We start from the raw sequence: 17,094 nt of genomic DNA, 5'->3' as shown, positions 1-17,094 counted from the left end.
ACATGAGCGCATGCATTGTTAATACCACCAGTCATTGCCCCTGTTCACGGTATGTGTGTGTGTGTGTGTGTGTGTGTGTGTGTGTGTGTGTGTGTGTGTGTGTGTGTGTGTGTGTGACAGATGGACATTTGTACTACCCAGCAGCACTGCATATACCTACCTGTTGTTCAGTGCACCCACCTACCTACGTGAGCGCACGCAGTGTGTTATTTAATACCACCAGTCACTGTACCTGTTCACGGTACGTGTGTGTGACAGGTGCATATTTGTACTACCCAGCAGCACTGCATATACCTACCTACCTGTTGTTCAGTGCACCCACCTACCCACGTGAGCGCACACAGTGTGATATACCACTCCGTGCATACCTGTTCACTGCACCTGTGTAACCGTACATTGTATTAGTCAAGTCAATGCATACCTTTCACTTCATCTCCTCCAATATGGACAATACAAAAGGCAGGGCCAGAGGCAGGCCACCTGGCAGGTCTGTTCGAGGTCACGCTGTCGTGATTTTGTGCGGCCCTCAACCAAAGTACAGTGTTCAGTAGAAGGCATGTGCCATCAACCCCCAATATTGTCAGGACGTAGTTGACTATTTAACACTGAACACCTCATCTTTCTCAGCTTCCACACAGAAGCGTGATATATCTTCCTCCTCCTGCTTTGATTCTGGCTCCCCACTTAACACTCAGCCGGCCACCACCACTAAAGTGCCATCACCCCAGGTCTCAGCAGTGTGGAAATTTTTTGTGTGTCTGCCTCAGATGAGAGCAATGCCATCTGTACTCTCTGCCACCAAAAATTGAACCATGGAAAGACCAAGACCCGCGTAGGGACAACAACTACCTTACAAAGGCACATGATTACAGTGGGTATCGCGAAATTACGTTTGCCTTGCATGCAACCGTTTGTAAGCGTAGTTACATAATGTAATTTCGCGATAGTTCATATTACTGTAAGCGTTAATTTTTGCGTCGTTTTCGCGTTACGCATATAAAATTCGCCATGTAGTGATATTTCGCATCAAAATTCGCCATGCAGACGAAAACGCGAAAAAAAAATAAGCTAAATTTCGTGAAAATTAAGCGAACCCGAAATTACGTTATGGTTTAACGCGAAACTACGTTATGAACGAAACGTGAAATTACGCGTTGAAAATTACGCTTACGGTATTTTCAATTACGATTTTAATGGCAATTACGCTACCATAATTTCGCATCGTAATAGCAAATTTCGCATGCGTAATTATAGTAACGCTCAACACTAACTGCAGTGCAAGATACCAGGCCGCAATTTTTTCTCAAAAAAGGCGATACCTAAACTGTACCGTGATGTTGAAAGGCAAGTGGTGACATCTCTGGCATACAGCGTTGGGTCAAGGGTCCATCTGACCACGGATGCCTGGTCTGCAAAGCACGCTCAGGCCTGCCCGAAGACTAAGTCAGTCCCCACACACAGCATCTCTGCCTGAATGCCATGTGACTGCCTGCCTCGAGACTAAGTCAGTCCCCACACAGCATATCTGCCTGTAGGCCGCTTGACTGCCTCCGTCACCACCAACAGGGTCCACCAGGGCTCCAGACGAGTTCTTGAATTTATAAGGCCGCTGCTATCAGAGGCTGCTAAAATAATTTTTCTGGTGAGTCTACATGCCTGCCTAATTTTTCTGGCCGCACTGCGGCTGCAAAAACAAAAACAAAAGGCATGTACATGTGACAATTTCCCTTCGTGATCGTTACCTTGCCGCGGTGAAGGGGCTTGTGTATCACAATGAAGCAATGACCGCCGGCTATATGAGTGTCTCGAGGGGTGGCACACCAAAGATAATAAGGTCGTTGCTTCATTGTGGACAGACCAAATTCGATCAGCTGGACAATCACTGTTGTTCTGTCATTGAGCTACCTCAGCCTGGCGACCATATGGGCTTGAAACTGCTATCGCCTGCACTCTCGCCATGGTGCGCACCAGTCCAGCATGGCCGTCACTACACAAACAGCTGTTTGCAGTGCGTTACACAGTGAGTTTGGTGTGTCAGTGTGAAGCAGTACTCTAATTACACTCCCTGATTGATGTATACACATGCAAGATGTTTTAAAGCACTTTAGGCCTCCAATTTAGCTATGCAATGTGATTTCTGCCCTTAAAACGCTGCTTTGCGTCAAATCCAGATTTTTCCTCCGGGACTTTTGGCGTTTTTTGGCAATTTTTCCCCCACTCCTCCATGCAAAAACTCATATATTAGACCCCTTGAAACATCTTTTCCATCACTTTTGTGGCCAGCATAGGTGTTTCTAGTTTTTAAAGTTCGCCTCCCCATTGAAGTCTATTGCAGTTCGTGAACGTTCGCGTGAGCCGAACTTTTGCAGAAGTTCGCGATCCAGGTTCGCGAACCTAAAATTGGAGGTTTGGGCCATCTCAGAATCCACTGTGGCTCATTTATGGGATTGTCCCAGCAGCTAAATAGACATATTTAAACCCCCATGCCTCTATGTGTAGTTTTGTGAGTGGCTACTCTGCCCGAGCAGGTAATTGACAAACATTTAATTGGATTCTTGCTACCACTAATGGCCCTTACTTACATGAATGTTCCTACAATTTTTCTGCAGACCAGCAATTTTTGAAGTGATGAGCGATCGTTTCCGCATTCTCACAATGTGGGTACAGGCACGCGATTACGCAAATGACATTTGGCGATGCGCAGTGACAACAACCATCACAGTGGATTGGATATTTTAGATCACCGACGACTCCGCACAAAGTACCGTGTTCGCTTGAACTCTCGGGGAGGGCTCGTCATCAGGGGACATTGCTGGGATCCATCTTTCTGCGTCATGAGGGGTGTATTTTGCTTAAGATGGAGAAGAGATGTCCCTGCGCTTTCCTGGCCATGATTGGTGTACCAAGACAGCATGGGAGAGACAAGGTAGTATGGAGAAGGCTGCCCTACCTGCCAAACACACAAACATCAGAAACGTGCAGCCTTGTTTGGTCCAAAGGTCATTGTTCAGTTCAAAGTTGAAAACAATCTTAAAACCTAATCTTTTGTAAAAGTACTTGACTGTAACAAAATAGCTAGTCACATAAAAATGGTATTTTCATTTCTGAAATACAATGGTCAAAACCGTAAGAAAGAAAGACATGCTAAATGAATGTATGCATGTCAGATAAAAAAAATGTTATATTTATCAGATTAACAACTAAGTATATATTTTTTTACTTATATTTTTTACTGACTAAAAGATATGCATATTAATTTTATTTTGATTTTAATGTATTTTGCTATGACATCTTCAGGTTTAACTGAAACTGACATTTTACGTTTTAATACTGTGTGCCAAAGATAAACCCACAATGATCAATGTGGCTTCAAATCCACCAAGTCAAGAGACTTTTTTTTCCTGTAATATCAAACACTTGTTTATTGCAGTACTAATGATTTGTTTTTTTTGCTTACAGAACTTGCAAGTCAAGCCAACAAAAATGCACCCAAATAATTTTTAATATTTTATATAATCCTAATGAAAAAATTATAAAAAAAAAAGTATTCTGATCTGCATTTTTGGCACTACATTTAATAAATAAATTCCAAATATTTTAAAATATTGTACCTTTCATTTTAAATTGAATGCAAGGGTGGCAAGGAAACTGCATGGAGTTTTTATGCTCTCCCTGTGTTTGCATGGGTTTTTTCTGAGTACACCAGAATAAAATGGGGAAATAAATAGTAAGAAGGGAGGTGGACTGAGAGCCTATGTAGTTTGGCATGTCAAAAAAATCAGAATGATGATGACATACTCACAAACAAGGGTCACGACTGGTGACTATACCGAATTTGCTGGTACGGAGATCCAACCCGAAAAGTCACTCTCTGTCAAATTGGCAATGTGAAATTACCCTCCCCTCAGGGCAAAAAAAAATCTTGTGTGCTAACCAGAGGCATCAAAAGGACATAAGATCATTAAATACAATTTAAAAAGTAGGTAAACGTGGACTTACCTCCTCTATACCTCTCTGTGCCTCAAGTATCCCCCTCTGGGTCACTTTTTTTCCCCCATGCCTTCAGTGTCCCTCTCTGTCCCCTTGTGCCATCAGTGTAGCCTAGAAAAATGTAATTTTACTGGTTAAAAAACTTTTTTTCTTTACATTTTTTTAAATCAATTTTCTCAAGAACTACAAGGTCTTTTTGTAAAAAAAAATGTGCTTGTTCCCACAGAATCAAATTTTACAGGCCACTCATATCAGTGGATTGTTTATAAGTTGGGTGTTGGAAACTTCCTGTTGTAAATTTCCTTACTACACACCATGAATTAGTCATTGGGGGAGGTACGTCCATCTGTACCCCCTCTTTTTAGACTGTCTTTAATGATTTTATGTCCTTTTGGCACCTCTGGCTAGCACACAAGCTCTGGGTACTCCAGTTTCTCCGTACACCCTAAAATCATACTCATAATTTAACTGATTTTCCCCAAAATTGTTCTAAAACTACAACAAGCACATAACTGATTGGGTTAGGTATTAGATGCTAAGCTTCAGTGGGGGGCATTTAGGGACATGACTATGGACACTAAAGTGCTATATAAATTCATAATAACAATGCACAAAATATTCCTGGTACAGTAATCAGTTATTGTAACACTCGCATAATTAGTGAACTGTTTAGCATGTTTACACTTGAATTTCTTTTTTTAAAAATATGTTTGGAATTTAAATAATTTCTTCATTTAATCTTCTTTTATCACAGAATTAAAAGCAAGGTCAATAAGCAGATACTTTTCAAAACCCAACCACCATCGAGCGCAGAATACATTCATATACTGTAAACAATTAACTGTTCTGTATTGACTGCATCCATCTTCCAGTTTTACATGATTATTTCTAAAAGAGGGAAAGGAATCAGTTTGACACTATCTCTGCCAAAATCAGAAAGGTTAATTATTATTTTACAATACAAGTGCTGTAGTAAATGAAGAAGTGGCATCATTGCTTCCCATTCTTATTCATTACAGCTTTCTTGGAAAGCTTTGAAATGAGCATTTTCTGGCTGATAATCAGTCACTGCAGCAGAAGCAGCTTATGGCAGTAAAAAAAAAATCTCTTCTATGAGCCGCTTAGTCTAATGTTCATTGCAGTAAGGATATTGTTTAATATTTTAATGCTTATTATTTCAATTTTTGCACCACTTTCATCAACTGCTGTATTCAGAATAAGATTTCAGTTTGTGAAATAACAGGGATGAAAAAAAGCAGACATGGTCACTCTGAATAAATAAAAGATTGGTTGATGGATATAACATGTTGCATTCAACTATAAGAATTATAGGATAATTGCTGTAAAGTAAAAAAAAAAATGGCTGCAAAAACTGTTTTAGTTACATGTTTGTGAATTGGGCATTAAATCTTAAAGGGGAACTTCAGCCTAAACAAACATACTGTCATTAAGTTACATTAGTTATGTTAATTACAATAGATAGGCAATATCATTTTTTACCCACCCGGTTTTAAAAGAACAGGCACATTTTTGTGATTCATGGGGGCTGCCATCTTTGTCATGGGGGCAGCCATATTTTTGGTTGAAAGAAGGTGACAAAGAGCATAAGACACAGTTCCAACTGTCCTTTGTCCTGATAACCCCTCCCAGCTGCATGCGCTAGGCTTCAAATGTCAAATTCAAAATGTAAAAAAAAAAAAATTGCACCAAAACAGCAGAACGAGAACAACAACATCAGAAATCCCATCATGTTTTGCACAGAATCAGGGAAAAAAGCCCTGGCAGTTTTTTTCTGTGCAGCTAAAAGTGAGGCTTGTATAAGAGAAACAAAGTTCTGATGCTGTGAAACTGTTAAAGAAACACCAGGCCTTTTCAGTGCTGCTGAGTCGATTTTTAGGCTGGAGGTTCACTTTAAAGGAATACTATCGATTGAAACAACTTTTTTTTTAATACTCTATATTAGTGTACACATTACCACTAGTGCTAGGGGCACTTTTTTTATTCACCCAGGTCTCTCTCCCTCTATCCCTGCTCAAAAATTCATTTCTCACACAGCTCACAAATATATTTCACTGTGTCACTCACAGCATGCAGGAGACATGAGGAGAAATAGGTTGATCTGAGGTGGTAACAGGTAACTAAATGAGCTGTATTATTGCTCTAATATAACTAGCTATAACACTAGTCTGTGTTTACACTCAGACTGGTTGCCTGGCTGCCTGCTTGTGGTGGTTCACTCCAGGCTGCATCCACTTTACAAGCTGCTGAGAGGGACAGACCACTGTTTACAATTAGCATTATTAGTGTCTTTATCAGTCAAGAGAAGCAAAGATAATAAACACACATTGCTAGAATCTTTAACCCCTTACCACCATATCAATAAGATTCTTTCAGCAAGGTGATAATTAAACTATAAACTGAGGAGTTGATAGCAACTCCCCTGTGCAGATACATGGTCTAGCCCTCTGGGAGCCGTCAGTATTAGATACATTTTGTATCTAAAACTGACGGAGGATTTTACAGCTGAGAGGAACAGCTGTGTGAGGAATCAAATTGATCCTAGTACTTGTCCTAATGTGTGCTACAACATACAGCATTTAAAAATAAATGCATACATCGATAGTATTCCTTTAAGTCACAAAACAAACGCAACTCCTCTGGTGTAATAAAATAGGTAATGGCTGAGGTGTTGAAGCCAGAGCAAGGAGTGATGACCAACCACACCGCTTGGACAACTCCTGATTGCTTGCCGATTCAATATCCTCTCTCACAGGATGCCGACCTAGTACACCACTGTGGAAGTGCCTATGTCACAATGCATTTTGGGGGCCTCCCCGTTATCAGATCTTAAGTTCTTGTAGATCAAGAAACTTTGTTGGTGGTTTGGTCCATAAGATTAGAGGGTAATCTGTTAAAGTGGCGTAGCGAAGCCCCTCTTGCATTTTTCAAGTTATCTCTGTCCAAAATTATGAATAAAGGGCTCACCCCATCCTTTTCTAAGGCTGATGGGTGTAGGCCTGGGGCAAAGAACCTTATGGTGGAATCCTAGTAATAAATAAGGATAGACAAATATCCTCTGCCTTAGGTAGAGAGAAAATTAGACTTTTTTGACCTCCTATCTATTCATAATAACTGGTTAAGGTAAATCTCGAATTGTTTTTTCTTTGTTACAGCTGACACAAATCCTGCAATGCGTCTACTTTCTGATTTCTTTTATTTTTTATTTTTTTTACATTGAAACTTTTATTGATGGATATATACAGTGTGTATCAATAATCAAAGGTTTTTGTTTTTGGCATCAGTCATTATTAAAATACAAAAAAGATAGAATACAAAATTCAAGTCATTTTCATAACTACAGTTGCAATGGTATCCCTATAGTTCAGTGGTAGATAGCATAATAACGCATGACCTAAAAGTCCAAAAATTGTCCATGGGAGCTACAGAGGAAGAGAGACAGAGTGAGTGGGACCTTCTTAAGAAAATCTATCCGCCCAGGGTGACCAAATCTTGTTGAACTGATCCTCCTCATCATATAAAGAAGCCGTTATCATCTCCATCCAATAATATTCATTAATTTTATGTCTTAGGGCAATTCTTGACAAGGTAGGAGATTTCCATTCCTTTGCTATGATAGCTTTAGCTGCGTTACAGAAGTGTACTAACAATTTATTGCTATGTTTAGGGAGGAGAGGTTCAGAGTGACCAAACAGGGTCGACCCATGGATCAAGAACAACCTCTGTATCCAAAACTGTGGAAGCTAGACAGAAGCATGATTTCCAAAAATCTTGTACTACAGTACAGAACCACTAACAATGGGAGTGGTCAGCCTGCACCGCACAACCTCTAAAACAAAGATTTGTAGATGTGAGGCCTCTTCTGAAAAGGAGTGAGGGGGATCTATACCAATCATAAAGGATTTTGTACCCTCTTTTCCTGACTAGGCTGTTCCTGGAGGATTTAGCAAGATCCAAAAATAAGGCCTCCCAATTCTCCAGGGACCATACTTTCTAAAGTCTCTCCTGCCACTTGATCATGGCAGGGGAAATTTCTTCAAGATGTTGATACCAAATCTCATGATAAAACAGTGATATCATACCAGGAGTATGCTTATAGGAGTAGAACTCTCTAGCAATAGGGGGTGATGAGGTCTCAAAACCCTCCACTGTGCAGCCCTGAGCGAAATGCCTGACCTGAAGATATCTAAAAAAAAAAGTCTTGTGTCTGAAGATTGAATTTCCGCCCAAGGGACTATTAATTCCTCCAGGAGCAATATCTTTGGACGTAAAGGAACCCGAATTCAGCCAATTTAACAAAGGTTGGATTTCCAATCCAGGTGGGAAATCAAGGTTCAAAAGAATAGATTCATCCAGAGAGCGTCTATTGAGAAGCCCAAGTCTAGATTGTTGCGCTCTCCAGATAAATATAAAGATTCCAAGATTACAGCTATAGGTCTTGATTTGTTTAAAAAAGAGCGCTTAGTCCAAAGTAGGGATGACAAAGAGAAGGGGTGTATTAACACTGTACCCAGGGGGGCCGACCATTGTGCTAATTGAGCTAGTCAAGAGGCATAGAAATATTTGAGTAACATAGGGGCACCCAGTCCTCCCTGGGCTTTACCTCTAGCTAAATATTGATAACTTACTCTAGGGCAGCGATGGCGAACCTATGGCGCGCGTGCCAGACCCGACATGCGTAGCCGAATCTGCTTGCACGCCATCGCTGCTGCGCTATGTCCCGTCCGATTGCAGGAACTGGCAGCGGCGTCTAATAGACGCCACACCAGTTCATAGCCCGCAGCCCCACTTCAGCCTGCATAGTCTTCCGGCAGGCAGAGCACAGAGCAGGGCTACGGGAAGATGGCGTCCGAAGCCCTGTATTGGAGACTATTTGTGTCTCCAGTATAGGGTTTTGGGCGCCATCTTCCCATAGCCCTGCTCTGTGCTCTGCCTGCCGGAAGATCAATCGTGCTATTCTCCTAATATTGTCAGTGGTCTGTCGCCCCATTAGAAATCCCGTTTGATCCGGGTGGATTACTTTTGGCAATAAAGTATTTAATCTATCGGCCAATATTTTTGAGAATATTTTAATGTCCAAATGTATTTGTCCCTCCCTGGTTTAGGTATGACTGCCACTGAGGCCTGAAGAAACTCAGACAATTAATCTTCTGATCCCAATAGTAATTTGTTAAATAGGGAGGTTAACACCGGCACTACGTGAGATTTGAATGTTTTATAAAAAAGGGCTGTATAGCCGTCCAGACCGGGGGCTTTACCGTTCTTCAAAGATGAGATAGTAAGCTCAACTTCCTTGGGAGAGATGGGAGCATTTAATTTAGATTTATCCTCCTGGGAGAAGGAGGGTATCTGAATTTTATCCAAATATTGAAGAATGGACGGGGCCGTCACCAAGGACTTATCTGTAGTAGTACCATTATATAGATTCGTATAGTATTGTGAGAAAAGGTCTACTATGTGGGAGGGATCATAAGACATCTTCTCATGCTGGTCTCTAATGGGGTGTATTCTATTCCGGGCCAACCTCTGGGATTGTTTGCGTGCTAATAGGGTATCAGACTTATTAGCTTTGTCATAGAATTTTTGGTTTGTGAGTCTTAGGGAGAGTTCAGCCCTCTTAAAGAGGATAGCATGAAGCTCTTGCTGTAAAACCAGAAGTTGGTCCAGAACGTCCTGTCCCCCAGAGTGTGCATGTTGTGCTTCTAAATTTCTAATTTGTAATTGAAGTTTTTTAATTCTAAGCTCATTAGCTTTTTTCCTCTGGGAGGAAATTTTAATTAGGACACCTCTGACTGTAGCCTTCAGAGCTGCCCAATGTATATTTCTAGAAGTGTCATTCGGGGAGTTATGGGAGAGATATTGTTTAAGAGATTCAGAGACCTCTGCCTGTACTTCATGATCTTTCAGTAAATATTCATTCAGTCTCCACTGATATCGCGTAGATATTAGGGCACTGACCGAGGCATGGTCAGACCAAGAGATTTCCGACATGTCTATTGTACCAGACCTTTACAGAAGGGTCGCGTCCACGAAAATAAAATCTATTTCTGGAGTATAAGCCATGTGGATGCGAAAAGAAGGAGTGCCCTCTTTCTCCCGGGTGTGATGCCCGCCATAAATTGCCCGATATACATTGACCTCCTGTAAAAAAAAAATAAGGGTTCTACTAGGAGCTCTGCGCAAAGTCGAGTTAGCAGGAGGTGTGTCCAAAACTGTATCAAAATCTCCCGCTAAAAGGAGTTTACCTTCTCTATGCAGAGCAATTTTGGATTCTAGAGTGTCTAAAAAGCACTTTAACCCTTCCGAGGGAGCGTATACACTTACAAAGGTACATATGCATTTAGATATTGAAGTAATAACAATTAGGAATCTTCCCTCTGGATCTCTGATTACTTTAGAGACTTCTAATGTAATATTTTTCTTAAAAAGCATGGCCACACCATATTTCTTAGATGGGACTGAGGCATAAAAAGTACGGGGAAAAAGCCTTATGCCAAAATTTCGGTTCAGAGCCTTTCTTAAAATGGGTTCTACTGGAGAAAAAGTATATCTGTTTCCTGGCTTTTATAAAAATTGCTCACCATTCTTCCTTTTTGAGGTGTGTTCAGCCCTTTAACATTGTGAGTAACAATTTTAAGATCAATAGGGACCGAGTTCATAGAAGAGTTCTGAGGGTCGTCGGATATCAGGGACTGGCTCATATTAAATATGAAGTGGTCGTGCTTTCATATTTTAAGGACACCATAGGGTTAAATACTAATAAAATCACCATAAGGATAACAATAATAAAGACTGAATACCAGCAAAATAACACATTTTGGTACTTATATGCATGTATAACCTGTAACCAAGTGAGTATAACACAAATGAACAGGAACGGGTTAACCATAAGTAGTAACTCTGCTGTAAGGTACTTGGCAAGGTAGGGAATCATATTTCTGACTCCCCTAATAATCTTCAAGTCGGCTGTGTGAGTGATATATGCAGCTTCAGGGGGGGGGGGGCGTTATGCCTCAGATGCCAAATCCGAGTGATGCAGGCCTCAGGTCCAACCGAGGCCTATCGTGGTGAAGAATAGGTAGGCAGATTGTCATTTTGACCGGCAAGTGGAGCAAAATAAAAGAATATGCAAAGTTAGTGCCGAGATGACAGTCAGAACAATGCATTGCTCAGTATTCGGTGCTGACTGATTGGTCATGCTGGTTCACATTTTCTGGATCTCACCTTTGTCCATGTGACATGAGGAGAAGCCACCCAACCTTAGGGAGTAGTTGCAGGTGATGTTTGTTTCTCGGGGGTCTCAATGCCCAGCTTGTCAAGTGTGTCCTGTATCATATGTGGACCATAAACCACAAGCTGGCGGCCATTATTCAGCACAATGAGCTTGAAAGGGAACCCCCATCTATACTTGATCTTGTTGCATATTAATAAAGAGGTCAGGGGCTTCATTTCCTTTCTTCTTTTTAGGGTGATCTGGGATAAATCAGGAAAAAAAGTGATGTTATCATCTCCAAAGGTGAGGTCAGGTGAATTACGGGTTTGGGATAAAATGGCTTTTCAGGTACTGTAATAATGAAACCGCAGTATTATATCGTGCGGTGGCTCATCGTCCCGTGGCTTGGCTCTGAGTGCTCTGTGAGCTCGATCCATGCGTAGCTCTGCAGGAGGGAGATCGGGTAACAAAGAGGCAAAGAGGGATTCAAGGTAGGGAGTGAGTTCTGTAATCGACTCCGGGACCCCTCTTACTCTGAGGTTGTTCCTCCTGTCCCTATTCTCCTGGTCCTCCTGACCATCTTTGAGAGCCTGTACGTCAGTGCGGATCTCGGCTAAGTCCTGGTCTGTCTGTGTACAGAAGGCCTTAGCCTCATCCACCTCCTCCTCTAGCTCATGCAGTCTCTCGCCCTAATGCTGAAATCTCCCCTCTAATTTCCTTGATCACACTAGTATTAGATGTCTTTACCAGTTTCTCGATGTCCTGATAGAGCTGCTTCAGGTCTGCTTTGGTCGCGGTGCCTGCAGTGGGAGAGGCTTTGTTCTGAGGCTGAGTTGTATCACTGGATGGGCGGGCGCCATCTTGGATGTTCTCCGTCTTATTCTATTGGGCAAACATTTCAGGGATTCCGGGGTCAGAATCGGCTCCAGGTTTCTTAGGGCCCATCTCGGAGGTGCGGAAGAGCTGTTCTGTAGGAAGGAGGCGGTTTTAGCAAGGTAAGAGAGCTCGGTAAGGCCTGTACGATCGGAGCTAACCCTCCATGCGTCCTCTCAGCGGCGTGTCCAGGCTCCGCCCCCTCTACTTTCTGCTTTCATGGAAGCAAACATAGGGTTAACATCCTGTGTTTACAAATTAGCTGCTCTGCCGAGGCAGCCAGCTGACTCAGCTGAAAGATCAAATTACAACTTGTGATTGGTTACAGATGAGAGAGAATTAGTCAGGCTAAACTCTCTAAATACACACAAGGTGAATTTCTCTCTGTTTTCTTTCTGTCCTGTGCAAGAGTTCAGGTCCACTTTAAAATGCACAGCTGTGGGCGTTTTCCGAGCAGCTTTAAAAGTCTTCAGCTAGTCTGCATAACAACACATAATAAAAACTATAACGACAAGTTCAAAGCATACAATAATGCTGATAATTGTTTAATAAACTGCATATGATTATACATGTGCTAAGGTGTAAAATGGCAATTATAAGAGGCTGTATTAAGATGCAAAGTAACCGGTGTGATTGAACTGTCATGGAAGCTCTGAGTTCAGTCCCAGGGACTTAATGAATAATTATGTATACACTGCCCTGAAATTAATATGCAGCAAATGGCTGGAAGAATAGCAGACTTCACACGAGCTTAATAACAGAGGCATCTTGCTTCTTCACAGATTAAAGTAACCCCTTCACTATTGCTAGTATTTCATAATGAGGAGAAGGAATCTGGAATTTTGCAGTATTTGCATTCAGCTGTTAGAAGCCGTATAACTGCTTTGCGTAGTAACAAATGTTGCACTGCTTATGGGGACAGAAAAGCCTTTCTTTTGGTCACACATTTTAAAAATCTAGTGGGGAAAAAAAGTAGTTAAAACCTAATGAATATTAGGAAAAGGATTGGTGGCTCAGCAGCCACAAATCAGGCAGTGGCTACCAAGCTGGGGGTGGGCCGCTGCAATGCAAATGGGCGTGGCCAGAGCCTCCGTGCCAATTTTGGAAAAAAATTGCCATGGTCCATTCTGTGAGATAGGCGGAGCGATCACCTGCCTGGAGGGAGGATGCCAGAACAGGTAAGTAACAGGTAAGTTAACCCTGTGACCCCTCCATCCTCCACTATTAAGACAGAGCCTGTCATGACACGCTCTATCAGTTTTAGCTTAGGTACTCTTTAAATGGAATCTGAAGTGAGAGAGATATGGAAGCTGCCATATTAACTTGATTTTAAACAATGCACATTGTCTGGCTATCATGTTGATCCTCCACCTTTAATACTTTTAGCCATAGACCCAGAACAGGCATGCAGCAAATAAGGTGTTTCTGACATAAATAGTCAGATCTGGCAAGATTATCTTCATGCTTGTTTCTGGAGTGATTAAGACACTACTACAGCCATGCTGACCAGCAGGGCTGCCAGGCAGCTGGGATTGTTTAAAAGGAAATAAACATGGCAGCCTCCAGATATTTCACACTTCAGGTTCCCTTTAAGTCTTCAGCGGTCAGCAAGGGTGAGAAGTACATCATCTGGCCATCAGTAGACCTCTTACACTGCAGTGGAGTTGGTGAGTATTTTCTAATTTCTGCTGATGGAGTTTTTTTTAAATATATTTGCAAGAGTTCTGCTTAGCATTTAATGCATATGAATAGTTAATGGATTTAATTTTTTTTATTCTTATTTAAGACAACTCAATCTCACCATTACAGAAATATTTTCCGCATTACTAAATATAACACACAATAAACGCAGCTATAACCATGTTAATATGGCTTTTAATGTGGACTTTAAAAAACGATTAAGTCTTATCAAATTAATCAATACATTAGGGCATTGGAATTGATGGAACAATCTGTCACATTTGACTTTAGGGATCTATTAACAGAGTGTTCATTGACTGCAATACTTAATGATTAAAGGTCTGAATGCACAAATGTAGATCTCTATACAATGTGTAACTGCTGACCTAGATTAATTTGTCTTCTGTCAAAACAATCTAGGCCATACTATATTATCGCAAGGCAAATGTAATATGTCAGTCACATTCATTTTTACACTTAGATTGTTTTTTTTATAGCCTTTCATTGTTATCCTTCAAATATCTTAGCCATAGTAGAGCACTGCATAATGAGCCGGATATTAAATGAAGGGTATTTAAGTATTTTAAATGAAAGAACCAAAGCATAAATTAATACCTTTAGCAGCTTTTATCCCATTTCTGTCAGTTTCTGCCAGATTGCCTGAAAAGTAACAGATGGAAAGTTCTATAAAAATGGTAATATTCAGCAATCAATGCATAATATGGGTGCAATTGCTTGGTAAACACTAGTAATGGTGACTGATGAGCAAAAACTTCTCCTAATATGCTATTTATCCTTGTGCGGAGATAAGATAATAAGAAATAATCAAAACAATTCCAGCTATTACATGAGGAGAGGTACAAGAAACGCATTGCACTAATTTGGAGTATGTGAATAAAATTTTTGTTGTTGAAAAAATCAACTTTACCTTGTCTTGGCATTTTAACCTTTTTAACAAATATTTTACACTACTGGCGTCTCTGTACTACTGCATACAATTTGAGTCCACCCCTGGTGGAGGGGATTTGGCCCCTTTTTCTTCTGAACTACAGAGAGCCACTTCTTAATCCTGAGTTGGGACAGGTCTAAATCTCCCCACCTGCCTACATAGTGGTTACCTGGATGGTAACCCAGACTTGTGAGTATAATCTTACAATCATTTCTCACCTACTTAACCCAGTACATACTGCACCATATCGGGCTCTCGGTGTCTCCCTTCCTTAATTTTGTCTTACAAGAAGGTGTTGAAATACATTTTAAAAAATGTTAATTCCCCCTTCCTGATCATATTTATTTATTATTTATTATATTTATAAAGCGCCAGCATATTACGCAGCGCTGAACATTAATTTAGGTTACAGACAATATTTAGGGGTGACATACAGCAATATGACTATACAGGAATACAAGAAAGACCAGATCACACAGCACAGTATGAGTACAAGGTAATGCTTAGTCAGTCACTGGATGGAGCATGGAGATTAGGCAAGTTAGGTTCACTCAGATGCATAGTATGGGTTCACAGTAATGGAGGTGCAAGATCAGGTAGGACACAAAAGGAGGAGGACCCTGCCCAAAGGCTTACAATCTAGAGATTGTAGAGATATAATTTATGTATTTAAGTACTTATATAGCGCTGACATATTCCGCAGTGCTGTACAAAGTATATTGTCTTGTCACTAAATGTCCCTCAGAGGGGCTCACTATCTAGTCCCTACCATAGTCATATGTCTATGTATGTATTGTGTAGTGCATGTATCATAGTTTAGGGCCAATTTAGAGGGAAGCCAATTAACTTATCTGTATGTTTTTGGGATGTGGGAGGAAACCAGACTGCCCGCAGGAAACGCACACGGGAGAACATACGAACTCCTTGCAGATGTTGACCTGGCTGGGATTTGAACCGGGGACCCAGCGCTGCAAGGTGAGAGCGCTAACCCCTACGCCACCGTGCTGCCCATATAATGCCTGGTACACACCATGTGATTCCCCATCAGATATTTCCAATCTTTTTCTGATTGATCTTGTATAGATGTGATCGAAAAATCGATCAGGAAGAACGATCAGAAAACAGATCGGACCTGTCGGAAATAATTGATTTGACCCGTCTATCTAATAACAATAACAATAACAATAACAATAATATTTATATAGCGCTTTTCTCCCTGGGGACTCAAAGCGCTGTGACCCTGCATTATGCAGTCTCAAAGGCTAGGGAAAAGAGGTGAGTTTTTAGCCTTTTTTTAAAGCTGTCCAGAGAAGGAGCCTCTCGTACTGATTGTGGAAGGGAGTTCCATAGAGTAGGGGCTGCATAGGAAAAGGCCCGAGCACCAAATGTTAAGTGTATCCTGGGAAATAGGATAGGTCCTAATAGGACATTGGATGGTGTGTACCAGACATAAGTAACTTTATTTAGACACCAAGAATGTTTTTTGTTGTATATAACCCACTCAATCAAGTTTAAATACACTAAAACACAATACAGTAAAATAAACTCACAGTTTGTATGAAGATAAATAGTTAGGGAAACCTTATAGGGGCATTGAATGTCTGAAAATACTACCTTCGTTTACTGACTGTAATTATGCAACATGCATATAATATAATTAATGATTAATTAATTATATTAAACAACCTATTAAAAAAAATCTAAATCAGTAATAAGATAATTGAAAATCCACAATCTAGAAATGTATTTTAAGGAATCATGAAGAAGTGTAGACTGGCACACTTACTGTATATTCAAAAAATATAGCTTACAACCAATGATGCTGTAAATGTTTGTTTTTGAAGCTTTTTCTTTCTTGAATAGCAGATTTTCCTGTTTAGGCCTGCTGAAGAATTGCTAACTGCTAAACTCTTGTTTAAAAAAAAAAATCACGTCATGTCGATGTGAAATTTGTATCGGTGCTGATTAATTACTTAAAGGGACACTTAAGTCAAACAAAAAAAATGAGTTTTACTCACCTGGGGCTTCCAATAGCCCACTGCAGCTGTCCGGTGCCCTCGCCATCTCCCTCCGATCCTCCTGGCCCCGCCGGCAGCCACTTCCTGTTTTGGTGACAGGAGCTGACAGGCTGGGGACGCAAGTGATTCTTTGCGTTCCTGGCCACAATAGTGCCATCTATGCTGCTATAGCATATATCATATACCATATAGCAGCATAGAGGGTGCTAATGTGTCTGGGAACGCGAAGAATCACTCGCGTCCCCAGCCTGTCAGCTCCTGTCACCAAAACAGGAAGTGGCTGCCGGCGGGGCCAGGAGGATCGGAGGGAGACGGCGAGGGCACCGGACAGCTGCAGGTAGCTATTGGAAGCC

At 41.1% G+C, this 17,094-nt stretch overlaps 1 long non-coding RNA gene across 2 annotated transcripts in view; it reads right to left on the bottom strand.

Moving 5' to 3' along the window:
- The window catches only part of LOC137534111 (uncharacterized), a 95,665-nt gene that overhangs the window by 18,008 nt on the left and 60,563 nt on the right, over window positions 1-17,094 (bottom strand). For both annotated transcript variants that reach the window (XR_011024315.1, XR_011024314.1), the window contains exons 4-5: window positions 14,390-14,434; window positions 4,000-4,101 (exon numbers count right to left, since the gene is read on the bottom strand). This is a non-coding gene — a long non-coding RNA (uncharacterized lncRNA). The remainder of the gene's footprint in view (window positions 1-3,999; window positions 4,102-14,389; window positions 14,435-17,094) is intronic.

Source organism: Hyperolius riggenbachi, chromosome 10 (assembly GCF_040937935.1).
Source record: "Hyperolius riggenbachi isolate aHypRig1 chromosome 10, aHypRig1.pri, whole genome shotgun sequence".
Taxonomy (NCBI): Eukaryota; Metazoa; Chordata; class Amphibia; order Anura; family Hyperoliidae; genus Hyperolius; species Hyperolius riggenbachi.
This window is presented reverse-complemented; position numbering and strand designations above follow the sequence as displayed.